This window comes from Ambystoma mexicanum, chromosome 8 (assembly GCF_040938575.1).
Source record: "Ambystoma mexicanum isolate Mex_15411 chromosome 8, UKY_AmexF1_1, whole genome shotgun sequence".
NCBI classification, from domain to species: Eukaryota; Metazoa; Chordata; class Amphibia; order Caudata; family Ambystomatidae; genus Ambystoma; species Ambystoma mexicanum.
Window position 1 is genome coordinate 496,519,779 of NC_090929.1, and position 9,988 is coordinate 496,529,766.

At 46.3% G+C, this 9,988-nt stretch overlaps 1 protein-coding gene across 2 annotated transcripts in view; it reads right to left on the reverse strand.

Moving 5' to 3' along the window:
- The window catches only part of LOC138472141 (solute carrier family 35 member E2A-like), a 729,883-nt gene extending 721,041 nt beyond the window's left edge, over window positions 1-8,842 (reverse strand). For both annotated transcript variants that reach the window (XM_069610153.1, XM_069610154.1), the window contains exon 1: window positions 8,755-8,842. The gene's annotated coding sequence lies outside the window, so the exon portion shown is untranslated. The remainder of the gene's footprint in view (window positions 1-8,754) is intronic.
- Window positions 8,843-9,988: the final 1,146 nt, after the last annotated feature.

The window sequence follows — 9,988 nt, forward strand, 5'->3', positions numbered from 1 at the left end:
ACATACACTGCTCTGAGTAAAAGTGAGCCCGCTGTGCATATGCCGGCCAAACTGAAGAAACGTGTCTGTGGATGAAACAGGCCCTTTTCACAGGCCACAGACAGGTTTACTTATTCTGAGGTGCACAAGGTATAATCTATGTGTAGTGAGTACCAGCAGGGCATCCTCTGAAGAACCCAAACAATTCCACAAACAATCAGTTTTCTGTTCAGGAGGTTGCCCCTGTTCTGGACGTTTAGCAATCTGGCAGTTTGGAAGGACGCAAACCAAGCATTTAGTCTAATCAACTCAATAGAACAATGCACTATTATTAAAGCAGCAGAGCGTTAAAAACGAAGTAAAGTGGTGACAAGAGCAGCAGGTGATATAAGAAAGATATCTACTTGGCTACCAAATGAATCCCAGCTTTCCACTACTAGCATAAGACTTTAGAAGGCATCGGGCATGCCAACATTCCTGCTATGATGGACTATGTATTCTACATTTCTAAGCCGGTCTTCCATATAAAAGGCAAAGTGACTTTATATTTCCTGTGGGAAGGCCCTGCATGACCAAATTAGGCCCTTCTTTAATATCGGAGGAGGATAAACAAAGCCACCCAAACTTTGGTTTCCATTCATGTTATGTACTATCTACTAGCATGGACAGGTGCTTAGAATGTACAATGTCAACAAGATCCACAGATCTATGCGTGATCTGTAGGTTGGAATCCCAGCAAGGCCAATTCAGTCCTTCATCCTTTCAAGGAAGATAAATGAGTTCTGCAAAATAAGCATTTTACTATGTGATGATGATGTTTTTTTAAAAAAAAAGAACAAAGGGAATGTTATCACTTTCTCAAGCGTTTACACAAAACATAACAACATGCAACAGACACATGAACCCTCCATAAGTAGCATTTTCTGTTAAGTCGTGAATTGACGCGATTCACAGATGATGGTTTGAGGGCCATTTTTTTTTAGGTGAAGGGTGGGCCACTTTTTGAGGTGAGGGGTGGGCCACTTTTCTGAGGCGAGGGGTGGGCCACTTTTTTTGGGGTGTCCGGGCCTATTTCTTGTTCCAGTCCGACCCTGTCTGCCAGTGGTGTTTATTTAGCATGCTGCCTCATCTGGGACGTGGTAAATTGTAGAGCTTTTGTCTAGTTTACCAGTTGATGGGCGTTGGACATTCCAATTCAGCATCAGAGCTGTCAGCTTTGTTCAGCCAGCTGCTGGATTCCTCTGTGGCCGCATTGCCCTCTGTTATTTGGAGCCCAAACAGAAAACATAATTTTAACTAGTATCAGGTTTGCAAGGTGCTGGTTGTTTGGTAATGCTTCCAAGACTACCACACAAGGCACAGTAAGAGGAGTAAGGGACTTGGGCCCTCCCAACGGCCTGTCCCCACCTTTTGGGCAGGACTGGCTCTGGCTATGTCCTGTTGGACCTCTTTATCCAGGCCGGGAGGGGCCGCCTCGTTCCTCCTAACAAGGTCAAGTCTATGACCCCGTCACATTTTCATTTCCGTGAATTTGTCAGAGGATGGAAACCAGTGACAATGTTGAAGGAACCAGGTGATTTTTGACACGGAAGTTCTCCATCCCATTTGCTAGAACAATTGGCCACTGCAGCCCCTGCGCCTTCCCTCCCTGAGACTTGCCTAAATGCCAAAACGGCATCCTACACAAGAAGCTGAACTAATTGCTAGAAGGAACATTGGCAACATGCAAATGGCAGCGGTGCAGGGTGCTACTGCTAATAACCTAACACCAATACTTTTTTTTCTTTACGGTTATGCATATTTTGATTGATTATGTTTGGTAATGTTTCCAGATCTAAAAATATTTTTGGAATGATGCAGTGGGTGCGAGTGAAGGTGCTGCAGATACGATTGGTGTGAATGAACATTTTCTTCACTGGAGATGTGGTTGGCCTGCGAGTCCAGTTATTGTTGCTGTGGAAGAACTTGACTAAGACACTGTTGGTAAGTGTGTCCAGATATGGTTGATGTGCGACTGCTTATATTGTGGATGTTTGACTGCAGATAAGGTTGGCAGGCATGTGAATGAATGGCCAGTAAAACGGTTGGTGCCTTGACGTGACTTTTCTGCACACAGGGCATTTTTTTCGTTTACTAAATAAAACCATCTTGGTTGACTATTTTGTATGCACTGTATGTTTGCCTATGCACCAATATGTGAGAAGATGGGAGAGGTAGCAAGCATATATCTCTGAGTTGTATACAAGGTCAAATACAGAATGGACCTCGTTTTTCCAGAGCGTTTGGTGTACTGGTGGTTTAGCTTTCCCTTTTACGCCCAGGTCAGTGCACCCACACATGTGATGTACTATTTTCATCGAGACACCTGTGGGAATGGGTGAAGGGAGGACATGCGTCGTCTACATTTTCCAGTGGTTTCTCGTGGTGGTAAATGTCTCTAAATTGTGGAATTTTCTGGGAATTCTGGGTAAGAAATGCTTGCCCGATCCATGCAAGTAAGGGGTCTTTGAATTCCCAGTTTTCCCTGGTGGCTGTGACGTTCTAAGCCTAAATCTCGGGGTTATCCACAAGTGCAATTGAAGTGTGGCTCTGGTCTTCTCATAGTGTTTGTGGTACCCGTCGTTTTTACTTTTCCCCCTCCTGACCTGGTGGGTGCACCTACACAGGTAAGGAGCCATTTGCATTCTGGGAAGTTCATGAGCATAGTAAGGTATGCTATGTTAGCACTTCACCGAGATTAAGTTCTATCATTTGCTACAGATCGGTCACAAATTAATTTCCAAAAACTGCCCAAAATACAGTTGCTGGTTTAGAAACTGTCAATTTCTGTGGCCTACACAAATTACTTACCCTCTCAAATCACAAGCCTGTGTACTTTCAAAAGATATATGGTTGACACTGGTGACCGCACTGTATTTTTCTATTTTCAAATGGCAATTATGAGAGTTCAACGATTCAGCGTAAACTACTCCTCACCTTGGATCGTTTATTTGGCTAAAGGTACTGCTTGTCCTCAGATACACTGCGAATACTGCACGTTTTCCTATCCAGCAGTGTCAGGGGAACGTAACAATACATTGCTTTTGTCAGTATGCACATAGAACATTAGGTTACAAGGACAAACGTTTGCCCCATAATTTATTTCTCATCATTTTTTCACTTTGATTAAATATGGGACAAAAAGTCTTGTTTGCTTCACGCAAATGACTCCTTTCTGTATTTGGAATGTGTCTCCAGAAATGTACACCTTTGCAAGTTTCCCTATACCTTTACTACCCTTTTCAACCGTTTGATGCAAGCATGTTAATTAAAAAGAAAAGGAAAAATTAACCACTGCTTACAAAACCGAAGATGCACTGGTGAATTTTTGTTTCTTTTTCTCTTAAGTCAGCCTGTTCTGGAAAGCTCAAATATTGGCTAATTCAGAACTAAAAAGCTTTTGTTTAAAGAAGAAAAATGAAATGAAAAAATATTAAATAAATAAATCACAGCATTATTTGTACCTCATTTTATTGACATTTTCTGAAAACACAAAAAAGGGTCACTTTTTCACACCCCACTACAGCATAGCACAAATCCTGGGTGGCATTGTGACTGCCTACATGTGGCCGGGCGAGGGGGGGGGGAAGGTGGCAATTAATGATATCTGTAGAAACAAAAGTTATAAAGGATGAATGCTGGCATACCGAACAGTCCAAAAAAAGGTTATTAACAGGTGGGAATACCCTAGAAGTTAAGGAGTTAACAAGGAAATACTATTTATAGTAAGGGGAAAGGGTGGGCTACAGTGCACAGACAAAGCTATACAACTGCATGTGATGGGTTAAGGAATGCAATATGTATCAGATAAACCATGATTGTTGTTCATGGGGCATGCTGTGGCACGATCATACATCTGGAAACCGCTCGCTGCCTAAACTAGAAAGGGCTAAAAGCTTTTATATTAATTCTAACACAAGACTAACCTTTACTGAATGGGGCGAGGTGTGCTAGGAAACAAAACACACTTACTTCCCTCCTCCCTTTCCCACGCATCTAGAAAGTCTGACGCTTAGTCCACGGCTAGATTCACATAGGTATGTAGATGAGAGAAAGGTGGCTGCCATATGTTGGGGGATATTTTTTGTAACATCAAGGGCTTAGAGCGCAAATCTGAATTTAGATAATCAACGGAACAGACACCTAAACCTGAAACTCAGACACTGGCACTCCAAAGTAACAAATCTTCAAAATGGCCAGTTTAGGTACGGATTTAATCTCCAATTTGTACCAAATTGCAACTAATGAGTGTCACGCTGGCACTGACAAGCGTAGGTTATCCTGGCAGAGGGATTTTACCTTGGAACTAGGGCTTATTATTGGGAACACATCTGGGAGAGAATCCCTAAGAAGATACGCAATACAACTCACCATCCGGTATAATCACTTTCGATCTTGCTAAACAAACAATACCCAAACAGACTAAATATTGGAGGGAGTACAGGAACAAAGGAACTTTCTATCACATTTGGGGGGACTGCTTGGACAATGGGTGTAGTCCTGTAGAGATATTAAGTTATTAAATCCACGATAATCTTACATTGTTTCTTTTGGGTCATGCACTTGAAGCTGGAAAAGAAAAAGGGTTTCCAGATTCTCTTAGTTCTCAAGCATTTCCCAGTTGCAAAAATAGTGGGGAAAACAGTGTCCGCGGATGAAAGAGATGTGGTGGAATAAAGTATGGCAGTTTCTGACACTAGAAAACATGACTAACTGCCGGGGAGCTCCGATTGCTGGCCCCCTGGTGGGGCTGTGTTGCGGGGCCTTCGGCTCCCTCAGGTGCGGCAGGACTCCTGGGTTCCCTGCGGGGCTCGGGACCCAGTCGAATCAGGTTGCCTTGCCTGGTTTCTGCTGGGCTATGGCCAGGGCAGGGCATTGCAGGCCGGGTCTTTGGGAAAACGGACCCGTGTTAAGGTGAGGAGTTGGAGGCATGTGTTCATGGCATGTGGCCATACTTGCACAGGCGGCTGTGTGCGGCTTGTCGGCCCCCTTTTTTGTTTGTTCTCTCTCTCTCTCCACGTTGCTCCGGAGGCGGGTAGGCTCCGCCTCTGGCATTGCAAGCGGTGTTGCCATAGCAATGGATTGTGGTTATTCCTATTGGTTGTTGGTCTTTCTGGCCTCTATTTGAACGTGGGAGAGGCAAGTGCAGGGGTGGACTGGCCTATTGGGAACTCTGGAGTTTTCCCGGTAGGCCTCTGCACCCTGGGCCTCTTCTGTGTGGTATTTCCAAATTATCCCATAGGAAAAGGGTTGGGATTGTTGAAATTGTGTAGAATTGGGCCACTTTGAAAATTATTTCCAGGGCCTCTTTTGGTTACCAGTCCACCCTTGGGCAAGTGATTGTATGTGGAGCCTTGGTTCAGTGTACAGAGGGCTTTGGTGATGAAGCAGGCTTCCTTTGGTCACTTTTTGGAAACACTCGACATGGGTAAACATTCTGCAAAGAGCAGGCATCTGGTCCCGTCTTCGTCTTCCTCTTCTCCCGAGTTATACAGAAAGAGAAAGAAGGCTAAGCATATCTCACAGACCAGAACACCGAAGACTGCTTTCTTATTGCCATAACTTCTGCCCGTAGACTTGGGGAGATTGGGGCTCTGTTATGTCACCCCCCCTTTCCTGAGCGTTCTGCCAGACTCAGTGGTGCTGAGGTGTGATCCGAAGTTTCTCTCTAAAGTTGTGTTTCGGTTTCACACCTCTCATGATCTGGTTCTCCCTGCCTTTTTTCAGAATCCGCAATCGCCAGAGGAAGTGACTTGGCATAACATTGATGTGCCGTGGGCGGTGTTGGAGTATTTGCCTAGGACTGCCCCTTTAAGCCACTCTGACAGTCTTCTGATTACTTTTGGCCCAGCTGGTACTGGGCGTAAGGCATCTGTGGTGTCCATTAGCCGGTGGATCTGTGTTGTGGTCTCCATGGCCTATGTGGCTTCTGGCCTGCCTGTGCACGTTCAGGGGCGGCCCACCAGAAGTTTGGCGGCCTCATGGGCCGATGCAAGGGGGGTTTCTCTGCAGGAGATTTGAAGGGCTGCCACTTGGGTTGATCAGAGCACCTTCATCAACCACTATAGGTTGAATGTCTCCCACTCGGGGTTGGTTCCTTCGGGTTGGCGTTTTGTCTGTGGGGATGTGAATTTGGAGTTATTAAAGGTGTGTGTTTTTCTGCACTGTTTTTGGCTCTGTGTCTCATTGGGACCTTTCCCCGTTGCTGCTTTGGTGTACTTCATGAGGTAAGTACTGGGACGAGGAAAAGTGGAGGTTATGCTCTGATTACTTGCAGGTAATCTTCATTACTCCTAGCCCTACTCTTCCTCGTTACAGTACTGACGACCCTCCTCACCCACCCTGCAGGGAAGGTCCCATGCTATGGCTTGGTAATACGAAAATGAGTGAACTGGATATGGGGAGGAGTTATAGGAATTAAAAGAAATAAAAGAAGGTCCTGTGTCGGAGGAAGGGGCCTCATGAGGTAAGTACTGTGAGGAGGAAAAGTAGGACTAGGAGGAATGAAGATTACCAGTATTTTTTTTTTTTTATTTAATATTTATAATGCGCCGGGAGCTCGCAAGCCTCGGGCGCAGAAACAAGGACACAAAAACAGACAAACAGTGACTAGACAGGGAGGACAGGACAACTATATAAATTTACTCTGAAATAGGCATGGGCTGGGGATGTCATTTATTTGAAGATGTGGGTTTTCACCAGTTTGCGGAAACGGATGTAGTTGGTTTCCAGTCTTAAGTGGTCCGGAAGATTGTTCCAAAGACTGGCTGCGAGGGTCGGAAAGGATCTGCATAGGCCGCTTTTAAGTTTGTGTGGGGCCGCTGAGATTTTACCAAGTTGGGACGATCTCAATGTTCTACTTGGAACATATGGTTTAATCCTGGTTTTTAGGTAAGCCGGAGCTTTTCCGTAAATACATCTGTGAACGATGGTTAAGGTCTTGAAATGCACCCTTTCTGCGATTTTCAGCCAATGAAGCTCCCTTCTGGAGTTGCTGATGTGCTCTGATCTAATTTTGTGCTGAACAATTCTTACTGCATTGTTCTGGACAACTTGGTAGCTTTGCAGACACTGCTTAGAGGCACCCAGGACTAGAGCGTTGCGATAGTCAAGGCGTGACATGATTGCTATAGTCGCGCAGTTGTCCTCTGATATGAAGGGTCTTATAGCTTTTATTAGTCTGAGGTGGTAAGCACAGTTTTTTTGATGTACTGTACTTGGGCATCTGCCCCGAGTGATGCTTCTAGCATCATACCAAGGGTTTTAACCTTACCCAGGACCGGTATGGGTGTATCTTTAATCTGGAAGAACGTGTAGGAGGAAGAATTTTGCCATGGCTGAAGATGGCTCGAATATCATGAGCTCTGTTTTTTTCCTGTTGAGGCACATCCAATTGGAGTCCATCCATTGCTCCACGTTGTTGTAGATCATGGTAAGTTGCTCACTATCTTTCTGATAGTTGCCACTTAATTCAAACACCAGCTGCGTGTTGTCAGCATACTTTGTAAAATAGGTGTTGATATGATCGAGGACAAGGCATAGGTACCTCAGGTAGAGGTTGAATAACAGTGGTGACATGCTAGCCCCTTGGGGGACTCCGCAGAGAATTTCCTTTTCCAAGGAGAACTTATCCCTCCATTGCACCCTAGATATCCTATTTTTTAGGAAAGACATTATCCAGCCGATGGCTTCATCAGAGCAGTTGGTGGTCTTTTTTAGTGCATTCTGGAGTAGGTTATGGTCGAGGAGGTCAAAAGCGGCGCTGAGGTCAAGGAGAATAAGGAGACCTGTCCTACCCTTGTCAATAATGCTGAGCATTTTGGTCTGTAGGTCTAGCATGGCTGTCTCAGTGCTGTGGGCAGGGCAGAAGCCCGACTGTTGTGGGTGAAGGGAGTTCGAAGCCTCCACATGTGCCTGGAGCTGCATGTAATAGCATGATCAGCTATCATGAAGTATGACTTGGAAGACAGCACATGAGTTGTGCGCCACAAGACAATAGACGTTTTGGGCTGGTATGATGGGTAATAGGTCTTCTGAATATAACCCAAATAATACTGGTTTAGTAAGTCGAGGACACTTTTTTGTCCGAATAGTAATGAAGATGGAGGAGGGTGTCCATTAAGAGGGTGGGAGGGTGTGAAAATGGGCTTCAGGATTTAAAGGGCTGTCACCGTTACAAAGAAATAACATGTATGTGTAGGGCTTTTGTTATTAGTTGATCAAATAAAATGGGAAGTATCAAAAAAAATTATAAAAACAGGAAATACCCATTCGCGAGGGCGTTGTCAGCAACTGGTAAACCTCTCCTGCTGGATATTCTGTATACTTGAGACACTTGAGAGCTTTAAGGCTGCCGCGAGTCCTCAACAAATGTTCATCAGGAAATTGCCAACATATACTTCGGGGGCTGGCGTACATGTTCTGTACAGCTGCTTCAGAAAAGTGTACCTTTTTAAAAACATTGAACGATCAGCTGAGGATCAGTTGATAATATATTTCACAAGAGGGTGGGGCGCATAAGAGGTGCCACTCGCTAGTCGTTCCCAATATTGTTCTTGTACAAGCCCGTGCGCGATAGCAGTTAAAACGTGGCATTGGCGGGCGCGGTTATGCTGTTAAACTACCCTGAGAAATCGAGGGCTCCAAAACGAATACGAAAAGACGCTTAACTTATGAACGCCTCTCTTAAGCATTACACTTAAGTACTCGCAACAGGTGAAAGCAAAGACCACTGACCTGCCTGCCAGCAAAGCAGCTCGAAAGCTTTATGTAAGAATTGGCTGCTCCGACGGTAAAACAAGTCTGAGACACAATGGTAAGAAACCCAGCAACGTGATCTGGCAGATGGAACCTCCCACTTCGTGCTGTATGCCAAACAAATGAGCCCAAGCATGTTTCTGTCCAAAGGGCGGGTGAAAGCTTTAATTGCCTGCAATCTGGGAGAGGAAGATAGACTGGTTAATCAACTGTTCATATACAGCAGTGCAGCCTAAAGGCCGGTCAAAGCAGTTCAATTGAAACGCACCCAGGGTCGTACTGGGACAAGAAATAGGCCCGGTCACCCAAAAAGTGGCCCACCCCTCGCCTCACGACCCTTGACCTCTGATGACATCACTGACCCCACCCCAAAGTGCCATCCCGGGAAGCAATGAAACACGACCTTTTACCCCTTGACAAAACAGGAAGTGCCATCAAATGGCATTGTTCCTAAGTACACCACGAAAAATATGGTTATTTTTTTAAATTCTTTAATTTTTACATTTGTAAAGTGCCTGCAGCTTGGAGGTATCGAGGCTCTGTTTCAAGAAAATGTCTTGGTTATGATTTCACTAATGTGATATACACTTCATACAAGATTGGATCACCATATGTGTTGCATAGTAACCCTCCTGGGAGCATGGCAGCTCCCAGGATGTTGCCACGTGACCAACATAATAAAAGTAACGAGCCGCTTCCAGCTCGACAGTCACACTCCCATCTGGCTCCGGTGTTGTCCTTTGTGTGCCTGCCTGGCACAACACCGCGTGGTGTAGGCCCAGGGACCGGGCCCGCCACAAGGCCGGCACCCCTGCTGGGCAACGCCGACCTCCACTGCGTGCGGGCCATGTGAGCATGGCTGCTGGTGGCGACCCCGGCCTGGGTGCCCCCAGAGCCGGGGCCGTCGTGTGCTGGGTGCCCCCAGCCAAGTGTGGGCTCCAGTGACCTGGGGCGCAGTGGGGTGATCCCCAATGCATCATCTGCGGCGTGATCGCGGCACAACGTAGCCCCGTCGGGTGCTCCCGATGTGAGTATGGGGCCTGCCCGGTGACCCGGAGCAGGCCCCCAACAATGGCGACAAGGGCTGGAGCCCTATGCGTGTGGCGGCGTCGGCCGCTCTAAGGGCTGCCCAGGGCCCCGTGCTGCCAATGGGCACGGGCTGCCTGGTGCCCGTGGTGTGGACGCGGCGTCCGCCGCAAGGAGATGGCGCTGC